At 43.0% G+C, this 12,018-nt stretch overlaps 1 protein-coding gene across 1 annotated transcript in view; it reads left to right on the top strand.

Moving 5' to 3' along the window:
- The first annotated feature begins 1,091 nt into the window (after positions 1 to 1,091).
- The window catches only part of LOC129815622 (plexin-A1-like), a 474,873-nt gene continuing 463,946 nt past the window's right edge, over positions 1,092 to 12,018 (top strand). The window contains exon 1 of the mRNA XM_055869594.1: positions 1,092 to 1,261. The gene's annotated coding sequence lies outside the window, so the exon portion shown is untranslated. The remainder of the gene's footprint in view (positions 1,262 to 12,018) is intronic.

Raw genomic sequence — 12,018 nt, 5'->3', positions numbered from 1 at the left:
GTACTTTATTTGTAAGAGTTGTTCAGTTGTTAGGCTATTGGTTGAAGGTGCAACACAATACTGATTATTGAATTATCATTGATCTAGTTCAGTCTTATCAATCACTTAAACATATTTAATAATCTCTTACCTAGCTTGATAACTGTGGGTATTTTTGCTTACTTTTTGTTGTTCTAAATAGAGACAGCTAGAAGGGCCATGGGTCATATTAGATTGTGTAGAAATGCAGGAAATTAGCTTCAGATGCCCCCCAAAATGGCAGGACCCCCGCCAAGTTATGTCCCCCCCACTTCTAAAACCAAAGTTGTGCCCCCGAACAGATCAGTTAGTACATATTTCAACTGCAGATCAGTCAGTACATATTTCAACTGCATGTGTCCAATGTAACTGCTTGTTCTTTTCCTGAGCACGTTAATATTATATGAATAAAAACAAATACAAAGAAAAATAACAACAACAATGAACAAACAAATAGCTACCCTTAAATATTCTCTCTGCTTTCAGACCAAGTCGTATCCTCTGTACTATCTCTCCAAACCATGACAGCTGCACACACACACACACACGCACACACACATGCACTTACACGCACACGCACACATGCAGCGCCAGGTGGTTGTTGGAATAACTCAGCTATCCCAAAAGCTTCCTTGCCGAGGGACCCATGGAACTGTGCCCAATACACACTTTGTAAGATGTTGATATTTTGAGACTATTTATGAATATTAACATTTCAGGTTTCAAAGTCACTTCTACTGTCTTAAAGAACATTTTCTATAGACAGGTCTGTAATGAACCCTGTTTGTGAACAACCAAGCCTATCCTGAAGCAATAATCTCTCTTGTTGACAAAGACAAATGTAGACTGGTAATTTGGTATTCATATTGCCTAACCTTATTCATTCCACAGCTCCACCCAGAGAAAATGTATCTCTCATTTTATGAAACGAGATCAAAGACCAAGAAAGTGAGATTGTTTTGCCAATTACATGCTGTGGCCACAAGCCGACTCACTGGCGCCCTCTGTGGACCGTATAAGGTATTGGGACAAGACAGCGCATATCCACGCCGTACTTGCTCGCGCCCGGCTTGTTCACATCGAGGCTGGCTTCTCACTCGAAGCCTCGAGCTGCATTCCTCTCCATTCACACGAAGGGAGCCGGCGTGGTGAACGCACTAGTAGTCCGTGACGAGTGAAAATGTCCTCAAGTTTTGGAATTTAACCATGGCATGGATATCTAATCCAAGGATCACTTGAATTTGTAAGTTACCCTATCCAGATCAATTGGTGCGTTGTTTGAATGAGATAAACTTTATTTTGGGTTGAAACAGTTGTTTTCGCTCCCATGTTGACAGTTTGTCTTGGCTGTTTAATAACAGTTGCGTCTGACTGCAAGAGTTTGAAGCTTGTGATTTCTAAACAGCCCTTGTACTAGGCGAACAACGGGTTACCAAAACGCAACCAGTCTATTTACCTGTGTAGCCTATTGAACTTCACAAGTAGTTTTGCATGCTGTCTTGGATGCGCATATTTATTTTATGTAGCCCTATTCAACCAACTGAAGGGTTGATCAACACCGAAGTGGGAAAACTGCGGATATTGTGTCGTTGGCAAGGGTTGTGCGTTAGGTGTGTGGATGCATCCACTTACTGTTCTACAGTACAAGCGCATAGGATACTTAAATAAACTGAGCAGAAGAGTTCGAGCCTAATTGGGCACTCTCTATGTTATTGCTGAATTCACCCAGGTTTTATCCCACGTCCTATCCTAACTTCCTTATATCCGTTTTGTTTTTATATTTGAACAAACATGGGCAAGGACCTATAGTTTCAAAACGGGAAAGCAGACTTGTCTTAGTTACCTCATTGCAAAGGGAATGCTGTTGCATTGCGTTTTTGAGAAGGAATGTCTCCATAGACTACATAATTATAGCTATTCACTGACAGACACTGTCGCCTGGAAAACAGTCTTTCTTGGGCGGTGAGTGGTGAGGCTCGTGTATGTCTTTACATTGAAATTCGCGGCATGCTCTCACGTATGGGGTTATTTAATAGGGTTACTTCTGAGTCGTTATACGCTACTTAGGCTGCGTTTAGACAGGCAGCCCAATTCTGATATTTTTGACCGATCAGATCAGCTCTGAAAAAATATATTATGTGAAAGAATCTGATGTGATATGTTTAAAAGAGCAATTATTTGAAAAAATATCGGAATTGTCTAAATGGAGCCTAAATGGACATAAGGGGTGTAGCATTTCTCATGGGAACCAGTGTGCTGCTTTGGAGCAAAAAAATCGATTACCCTATTAACTTTAAAATAATGATAAATGGTGTGTGAAAAGAGCCATAATCTGCTGACTAGTGAGAGGCAATTTGTAGGCTTTGTTTCAACAGCAATAATTCCGTATTGAGGAGTAATAGAAGGATGAGAGTTGTCTGTGGTTGTGTTGGTCTACCCCATGCATCGAATGTCATCTATTGAATATGCGCTGCTATAGTCTACTCTTGGATTTGCTCGAATACTTTTTCAGTATTATTCTTGTGAGCAAATTACATGTCCAAAATACATCATCCACCAATTCAAATATATATATATATTTCCCCCTGACCAAATGTGAATTTATATAAAAGCAAACGCATTTAAATCTTGGATGGATTTGATGGATTTGTCTTGTCTGTTGCCCCCAGTTTTATAATTCAAGGAAACCGACATTGGCTTGTTGGTTATAGGCTATGACACCTATTCACATGTCAATTATGAAATATCTCAAACCTGAAACAAATGCTTGTTTAGTAGGCGGTACTAGTTGAATGTCACCAACACTAATCAGTCATAGGGTTGGCATGGCTTTGGCTTGTAAATCACTGAATGACAGACTGGTTGGTCTTCTAACCTCTCAAAATAATGTCAGATTCCACTGCAAATAGATTGTAGCCTAGTCTACACAGCTAATTGCGGCTACAATGTTTCAATTCTGTAGCGCTCTATTGCAAGTTGGTACAATCAGGTCTCTACAGTGCTACCATTTTACTTGCATATGTAAATACATATTGTTCAGTGCGCCTAGAAAAATTCTAGTTTTATTACCTCAAATAAATATTTATGTGCACCTACATTTTCCAACTTAGGCGCACACGTGCTTGTTGTAAAAAACGCCAGTGTAGAGCCCTGAAAATGTTATCAGTTCATGACCAACAGCGACCAGTGGCAACAATGTAGCTGAATGACACTTGCGTAGGAATGATGCTGCTGCCTTTTGATGCACTTTTCTCTTCATCTTGAGCCCAACTCACCTGCACGTCTTACCAAGTTGTTGGACAATCTTCTGAGGGGAATTTGATACAGCGATCCTGATGTTTTTCTTGATAAATGCAATGTCTGGTAAGGTTATATTTTTCTTCTCAGTTACACAGAAGTTGTAGCTGCCCAATATGGACATCTTTGAAGGAATAGTGTAGTTATGACTCCATGGCTTGACTCCATCAGTGCTTGACTTGGGCAGTAGCTCACCGGAGCTGAGTACCGGCATCTCAAATGTTCTACTGCTTGAGCTCTTGTTCCTCTTATAGCTCAAAAGTATTGTGGAGCTCCTGCACCTAAATATAAAAGGTACAGAAAACCAAAATGAGTACCAACACTTATTCCGGTCCAAGTCTACCACTGCCTGTCATCAATTAATTATGTGTGGATCCTCACATTTCATCTTATCATACGTGTCCCTAGTGTGGCATCGCAAATAACGGCTAGAAAATTATTAGCAATCCACCACCCTCTCTCTACATGTTATGATACAAATCTGCCTCAATAGACCAGTGTTGAAGTCTATTTTTTGTTGGATGGCATTTCACTGATCTTGTGTTGCTTGTGTTGCTATCAACTGGAATGAGGAGAACCATTATCATGAGCACATCCTTGCTGCAGTTGACCTACTTTTAACTTGATTCTGTAGTGCGAATGGGCATTGACTCAGTAGCCTGTACTTTCCTCCAGTCGTGTTGGTCGCGTGTGTGTGCGCACGCAGTGTTAGTCGTGTGTGTGTGTGTGCGCGCGTAGTGTGTGCCTGTTGGTCGTGTGTTGGTCGTGTGTGCGTGCGTGTTGGTCGTGCGTGCGCGCGTGCGTGTTGGTCGCGCGTGCGTGTTGGTCGCGTGCGCTTTATGGTCGTGTGTGTGCGTGCGTGTTGGTCGTGTATGTTGGTTGCGCGTATGACGGTCATGTGCATGCGTGTGTTGGTCGTGTGTGTGCGGTGTGTTGGTTGGTCGTGTGTGTGTGCATGCGCGTGTGATGGTCATGTGCATACACGTGTGTGCGCGTGATGGTCGTGTGTGTGTGTGAGCGTGATGGTCGTGTGTGTGTGTTGGTCGTGTGTGTGTGCATGTGCGCGTTGGTTGTGTGCGTGTGTGTGTGTGTGCGCGCGTGTTGGTCGTGTGTGCGTGTTGGTCTCGCGTGTTGGTCGTGTGTGTGTGCGCGCGCGCGCGTTGGTCGTGTGTGTGTGTGCGCGCGCGCGCGTGTGTGTTGGTCGTGAGTGTGTGCGCACGCAGTGTTAGTCGTGTGTGTGTGTGTGCGCGCGCGTGTTGGTCGTGTTGGTCGCGTGTGTGTGCGCACGCAGTGTTAGTCGTGTGTGTGTGTGTGTGTGTGTGTGTGCGCGCGCGTGTTGGCCGTGTGTGTGTGTGTGTGTGTGTGTGTGTGTGCGTGCGCGCTTGTTTGCTGTGTGCGTGCGCTCATGTTGGGCGTGTGTGCACGTGTGTTGTTGGTCTCGTGTAACAGTATAACTTTAGACCGTCCCCTCGCCCATACCCAGGCGCAAACCAGGGACCTTCTGCACACATCAACAACAGTCACCCACGAAGCGTCATTACCCATCGCTCCACAAAAGCCGCGCCCCTTGCATAGCAAGGGGAAACCCTACTTCAAGTCTCAGAGCAAGTGACGTAACCGATTGAAACGCTATTAGTGCGTACCCGCTAACTAGCTAGCCATTTCACATCCTTTACACTGGTGTCGTCTTGTTGGTCTCCTGTGTGTGTGTGTGTGTGTGGTGTGTGTGGTATGTGCGTGCGCGCGTGCAGGTCTCTTTTCACGGCCCCTTGACTGCCAGACATTTTAAACCGGTGTGACAACCTCATCCTGAAAAAAAAAAACATCTCTCCCTCTCTTTCACTCCTGCTGTTTCTTTCTTTCTTGCTGTCATTCTCACACTCCTTTGCGTTCCCTCTATCTTCCTTCAGGCCCTCCCTCTTTTCCTACTGTCAGTGCTGTGTTTCTCCCTCTGCGGAGTGCCCCTACTTTCATCACGTTCCGAGTTCTGGCACGATTTCCACATTTCGGAATCTCCACTTCCCCTCTTTCTGTTTGAACTTCTCTTAGTTGTGGGTTTCGGCTCATTAGGTCAAATCCGCCACTTATTATAGTGTCAAAATGTACTACAAAGTGTAAAAAGGATCATTTTGGTCCAAAACTGAGATTTGCGAGTTGATTCGAAAACATGGTATGTCACAGAGTTAAGGGTACTGTAATAGTTTTCCTCGTGTTGGGTTTATCTCAATCCGGGTGAACTTTGCCTCAGTTTCACACCATCTGGCTGAAGACCTGGTTAGACATTTCAAGTTATCTAGAAGGATGAGTGACTGTAACTGTGTACTGTTTTGGCAGAGTGAATGTGCAAACGCTAGCTACGTGCAAACACACACGAGACACCCACGTTAAACCACCCCCCCCCCCAAGACAACTCTCCTTTGGCTTCAATCATGGCTGCTGCATTTCTTAATGAACCAGCTGAAAACCGAGGCCAAATCAGGAAGTTCAGTCCTCCTTTAAAGATGATTGAGGCTTCCTCAATAGAGCGTAATGGAATATCTGCCTTCCTATACATACCAGTGGAGGTGTTACGTTTTTGGGGTTGTGGGCCAAGTCAAGGCTAGGAGGTGGGTTGTAGTTTTACCTTAATCTCTTAAATCTTTAACCCTTCCCTCATCCTTTCTTCTCTCTGTTCCTCCGCTTCTCTCTTCCCTTTCCTCTCTCTGTTCTTCCTCTTCTCTCCTCCCTTCCCTCCCTCTTTCCTCTCTCTGTTCCTCCGCTTCTCTCTTCTCCCTTTTCCTTTTGTTTGTTTTGCTTCCGTTGGCTGTCGGTCTCGTGCTGCGCCGCCTGTCGGTCTCGTGCTGCGCCGCCTGTCGGTCTCTGGCTGCGCCGCCTGTCGGTCTCTGGCTGCGCCGCCTGTCGGTCTCTGGCTGCGCCGCCTGTCGGTCTCTGGCTGCGCCGCCTGTCGGTTTCGTGCTGCGCCGCCTGTCGGTTTCGTGCTGCGCCGCCTGTCGGTTTCGTGCTGCGCCGCCTGTCGGTTTCGTGCTGCGCCGCCTGTCGGTCTCGTGCTGCGCCGCCTGTCGGTCTCGTGCTGCGCCGCCTGTCGGTCTCGGGCTGCGCCGCCTTTCGGTCTCGGTCTGCGCCGCCTTTCGGTCTCGGTCTGCGCCGCCTGTCGGTCTCGGGCTGCGCCGCCTGTCGGTCTCGGGCTGCACTGGCTGTGTCACGCTCTCTCTCACTTGTTCTCTCACTACCCTTTTGAACAGAACCCAGGATGGTTGATATTAGAGGTCGCCCGATTATGATTTTTCAATGCCGATACCAATTATTGGAGGACCAAAAAAAAGCCGCTAATTAAACGGACGATTTTTATATATATATTTGTAATAATAACAATTACAACAATACTGAATGAACACTTATTTTAACTTAATATAATACATCAAATAAAATCAATTTAGCCTAAAATAGGTAATGAAACTTGTTCAATTTGGTTTAAATAATGCAAAAACAAAGTGTTGGTGAAGAAAGTAAAAGTGCAATATGTGCCATGTAAGAAAGCTAACGTTTAAGTTCTTTGCTCAGAACATATGAAAGCTGGTGGTTCCTTTTAACATGAGTTTTCAATATTCCCAGGTAAGAAGTTTTAAGTTGTAGTTATTATAGGAATTGTAGGACTATTTCTCTCTCTACCATTTGTATTTCATATACCTTTGACTCTTGGATGTTCTTATAGGCACTATAGAATTGCCAGTGTAACAGTATAGCTTCCGTCCCTCTCCTCGCCGCTACCTGGGCTTGAACCAGGGACACATCGACAACAACCACCCTCGAAGCATCATTACCCATCGCTCCACAAAAGCCGGGGCCCTTGCAGAGCAAGGGGAACAACTACTTCAAGGCCTCAGAGCGAGTGACGTCACCGATTGAAACGCTACTAGCGCGCATCCCGCTAACTAGCTAGCCATTTCACATCGGTTACACCAGCCTAATCTCGGGAGTTGATAGGCTTGAAGTCATAAACAGCTCAATGCTTGAAGCACAGCGAAGAGCTGCTGGCAAATGCACGAAAGTGCTGTTTGAATGAATGCTTACGAGCCTGCTGCTGCTACCACCGCTCAGTCAGACTGCTCTATCAAATCATAGACTTAATTCTAACATAATTACACACAGAAATAGGAGACTTAGGTCAGTACCTCCCGGGTGGCGCAGTGGTCTAGGGCACTGCATCGCAGTGCTAGCTGCGCCACCAGAGTCTCTGGGTTCACGCCCAGGCTCTGTCGCAGCCGGCCGCAACCGGGAGGTCCGTGGGGCAACGCACAATTGGCATAGCGTCGTCCGGGTTAGGGGTTAGGGAGTGATTGGCCGGTAGGGATATCCTTGTCTCAGTATTTAAAAAAAAAAATGTAATAAAAAATGTATGCACTCTACTGTAAGTCGCTCTGGATAAGAGCGTCTGCTAAATGACTAAAATGTAAATGTAAATTAATATGGTCAAATCAGGAAACTATCATTTCGAGAAAAAAAAAGTTTATTCTTTCAGTGAAATACGGAACCGTTACGTATTTTATCTAACGGGTGGCATGCCTAAGTCTAAATATTGCTGTTACATTGCACAACCTTCAGTGTTATGTCATAGTTATGTACAATTCTGGCAAATGAATTACGGTCTTTGTTAGGAATAAATGTTCTTCACACAGTTCGCAATGAGCCAGGCGGCCCAAACTGCTGCATATACCCTGACTCTGCTTGCACAGAACGCAAGAGAAGTTACACAATTTCCCTAGTTAAAATAATTCATGTTTAGCAGGCAATATTAACTAAATATGCAGGTTTAAAAAGATATACTTGTGTATTGATTTTAAAGAAAGGCATTGATGTTTATGGTTAGGTACACATTGGTGCAACGACAGTGCTTTTTTCACGAATGTGCTTGTTAAATAATCACCCATTTGGCGAAGTAGGCTGTGATTCGATGAGAAGTTAACAGGCACCGCATTGATTATATGCAATGCAGGACAAGCTAGATAAACTAGTAATATCATCAACCATGTGTAGTTAACTAGTGATTGATTGTTTTTTATAAGATAAGTTTAATGCTAGCTAGCAACTTACCTTGGCTTCTTGCTGCACTCATGTAACAGGCAGGCTCCTCGTGAAGTGCAATGTAATCAGGTGGTTAGAGCGTTGGACTAGTTAACTGTTAGGTTGCAAGATTGAATTCCCCCGAGCTGACAAGGTAAAAATCTGTCGTTCTGCCCCTGAACGAGGCAGTTAACTCACCGTTCCTAGGCCGTCATTGAAAATAAGAATGTGTTCTTAACTAACTTTCCTAGTTAAATAAAGATTGAATAAAAGGTGTAAAAGGAATATATATATATATATATATATATATCTGCCAAATCGGTGTCCAAAAATACCGATTTCCGATTGTTATGAAAACTTGAAATCGGCCCTAATTAAATCGGCTTTCATATGTTCTGAGCAAGGAATTTAAACGTTGGCTTTCTTACATGGCACACATTGCACTTTTACTTTCTTCTCCAACACTTTGTTTTTGCATTATTTAAACCAAATTGAAATTGAACATGTTTCATTATTTATTTGAGGCTAAATTGATTTTATTGATGTATTATATTAAGTTAAAATAAGTGTTCATTCAGTATTGTTGTAATTGTCATTATTGCAAATACATTTAAAAAAATAGGCCGATTAATCGGTATCGGCTTCTTTTGGTCCTTCAATAATCGTTATCGGTATCGCCGTTGAAAAATCATAATCGGTCGACCTCTAGTTTGTAGTGCTCAGTGGAGTCGGTGCGTGTGTGGCTTTTGTTGAAGCACCACAATTTCTGTGTGCATTTGAATGTGTGCACTGTGCATGTATAGTCCATTTCGAGGCAACATACAGAACTCAAAAGGCCTTAGTTTGTGTCTGCCTTCCTATTTCTCAGGTCTCCTCTGTGGGGAAGATTAAATGGAGAATGGTTTACATAAGCACACAGGCATTTATTGTTGCAATTAATGTTAATGGTGCAGCAGGCTCGCTTCAAAATTGCCTCGTCTCCTCTGCAGTGCCTGCCTTGGGCCTAGCCCTCTCGTAGTTTTATTTACAGAGGGGAATTTAAATAATTCACTAGCCTGTAAATAAGACAAATAGAACGCAGTGCTGGGCCTTTTAGAGTCACTTGCCCAGGGAAAGCATGGCCGCCATGCACCTATAAATCAGGTGAGGTGTGGTGACGTAAAGGAGAGACAGGAAGAGAAGGCTCTTTTGAGTGAGGTAACATCACTGCTTTGCAGTGTTTGTGAGAGGGAAGCAGAGTGTGTGGAATTGTACACATGCACGCCACCTACTCTAAAGTCAGCACCTGTGTGTGTACCAGATGTACATAAGTGTTAATTCATTCATTTTGTTTACTGCCTGTTTTGAGTCCTCAGAAGTGGTAGTTAGGTTTGCGTGCGTGGGTGTGTGGGTGTGTGTGGGTAGGTGTTAAAAAGACCAGTCACTTCACAGTGAAATAGTTGATACCAAATCTAGCTGTGATGTTGGTTAACTTCTTACGGCTGAGATCCCGTTAAGAGGATCGACTTGACAACAGCCAGTGAAAGTGCAGGGTGCCAAATTCAAGCAACAGAAATCTCATAATTAAAATTACTCAAACACACAAGTATTTTACACCATTTTAAAGAAAAACTTGTTGTTAATCCCACCACAGTGTCCGATTTCAAAAAGGCTTTACGACGAAAGCACACCATCTGATTATGTTAGGTCAGTACCTAGTCACAGAAAAACATAGCCATTTTTCCAGCCAAAGAGAGGAGTCACAAAAAGCAGAAATATAGATAAAATGAATCGCTAACCTTTGATGATCTTCATCAGATGACACTCATAGGACTTCGTGTTACACAATACATGTATGTTTTGTTCGATAAAGTTCATATTTATATCAAAAAATCTTAGTTTACATTGGCGCATTATGTTCAGTAATGTTTTTCCTCCAAAACATTCAGTGATTTTGCAGAGAGCCACATCAATTTACAGAAATACTCATAATAAACATTGATAAATGATACAAGTGTTATACATAGAACTTTAGATAAACTTCTCCTTAACCTGTCTAGGATCAGCGTGGCGCTAGCGGCCCCCCCCCCCCCCCCCCCCCCCCCCCCCCCCCCACTGAAAAACCAGTGCCGCGAAATTCAAAAAAAAATATTTTTTTTAAATATTTAACTTTCACACATTAAAGTCCAATACAGCTAATGAAAGACACAGATCTTGTGAATCCAGTCAACATGTCCGATTTTTAAAATGTTTTACAGGGAAGACACAATATGTAAAGATGTACATCTATTACCTAAAAACACATTAGCATAATCCACCATCTTTTATTTGTCCACCAACACCAGTAGCCATCACCAATTTGGCTAAACTAAGATATTTATAGCCCCTAACCAACAAAAAAACTCATCAGATGACAGTCTGATAACATATTTATGGTATGGGATAGGTTTTGTTAGAAAAAAGTGCACATTTCAGGTAGATGGCATAGGTTACAATTGCACCCACCGTCACAAATGGAATAGAAAAACTACTTAGAGCAACGTGTTTACCTACTTACTAATCATCAAACATTTCGTAAAAATACACAGCATACACGAATCGAAAGACACAGATCCTGTGAATACAGACAATATTTCAGATTTTCTAAGTGTCTTACAGCGAAAACACAATAAATCGTTATATTAGCATAGCACATACCACATAGCAGCCCAGCATTGATTCTAGCCAAAGTGAGCGATAAAAGTCAACATCGCCAAAAGATATTAATTTTTTCACTAACCTTCTCAGAATTCTTCCGATGACACTCCTGTAACATCACATTACAACATGCATATACAGTTTGATCGAAAATGTTTATATTTAGCCACCAAAATCATGGTTAGACAATGTGAAATGTAGCTCAGTTGGTCAGAAAATGTCCTTGCGCCACTTAGACAGTGATCTACTCTTATACATAAATACTCATAAACGTGACTAAAAAATATAGGGTGGACAGGGATTGATAGACAATTTAATTCTTAATACAATTGCGGAATTACATTTAATTTATCCTTACTTTTCAATACAGTTTGCGCCAAGCGAAGCTACGTCAAAAAACATGGCGTCCTAAGCCACTAAAATGTTTCGACAGAAACACGATTTATCATAATAAAAATGTCCTACCTTGAGCTGTTCTTCCATCAGTATCTTGGGCAAAGGATCCTTTCTTGGGAGTAAACGTCTTTTGGTGGAAAGCTGTCCTCTTGCCATGTGGAAATGCCAACTGCGTTCGGGATGAACTGAAAAGCGTGCCCAACTATTCACATCGTTTCAAAAATAAATGTCCCAAAATCGCACTAAACGGATATAAATTGCTATAAAACGCTTTAAATTAACTACCTTATGATGTTTGTAACTCCTATAACGAGTGAAAAGATGACCGGAGAAATATAACAGGCTAAACTAACGCTTGGAACAGGAGCGGGTCGGTGTCCAGCACGCGCGTTACGCAGCAAGGAAAGACTTGCTAGCTACAGGGTTTTTTGATTTATAGGGCCTGTGAACGCGCAATCGACCCCATTGGAATCGTCATCACGTAAAGGCATCCAGGGGAAGACGTAAGAAGTGTCCGTATAGTCATAGCAATAACAGTGCCTTTTTAACTGACTTCAGAACAGTGGCCAA

Source organism: Salvelinus fontinalis, chromosome 18, assembly GCF_029448725.1.
Source record: "Salvelinus fontinalis isolate EN_2023a chromosome 18, ASM2944872v1, whole genome shotgun sequence".
NCBI classification, from domain to species: domain Eukaryota; kingdom Metazoa; phylum Chordata; class Actinopteri; order Salmoniformes; family Salmonidae; genus Salvelinus; species Salvelinus fontinalis.
The sequence above is the reverse complement of the archived record's forward strand: the minus strand, read 5'-3'. Positions and strand labels throughout refer to the sequence as shown.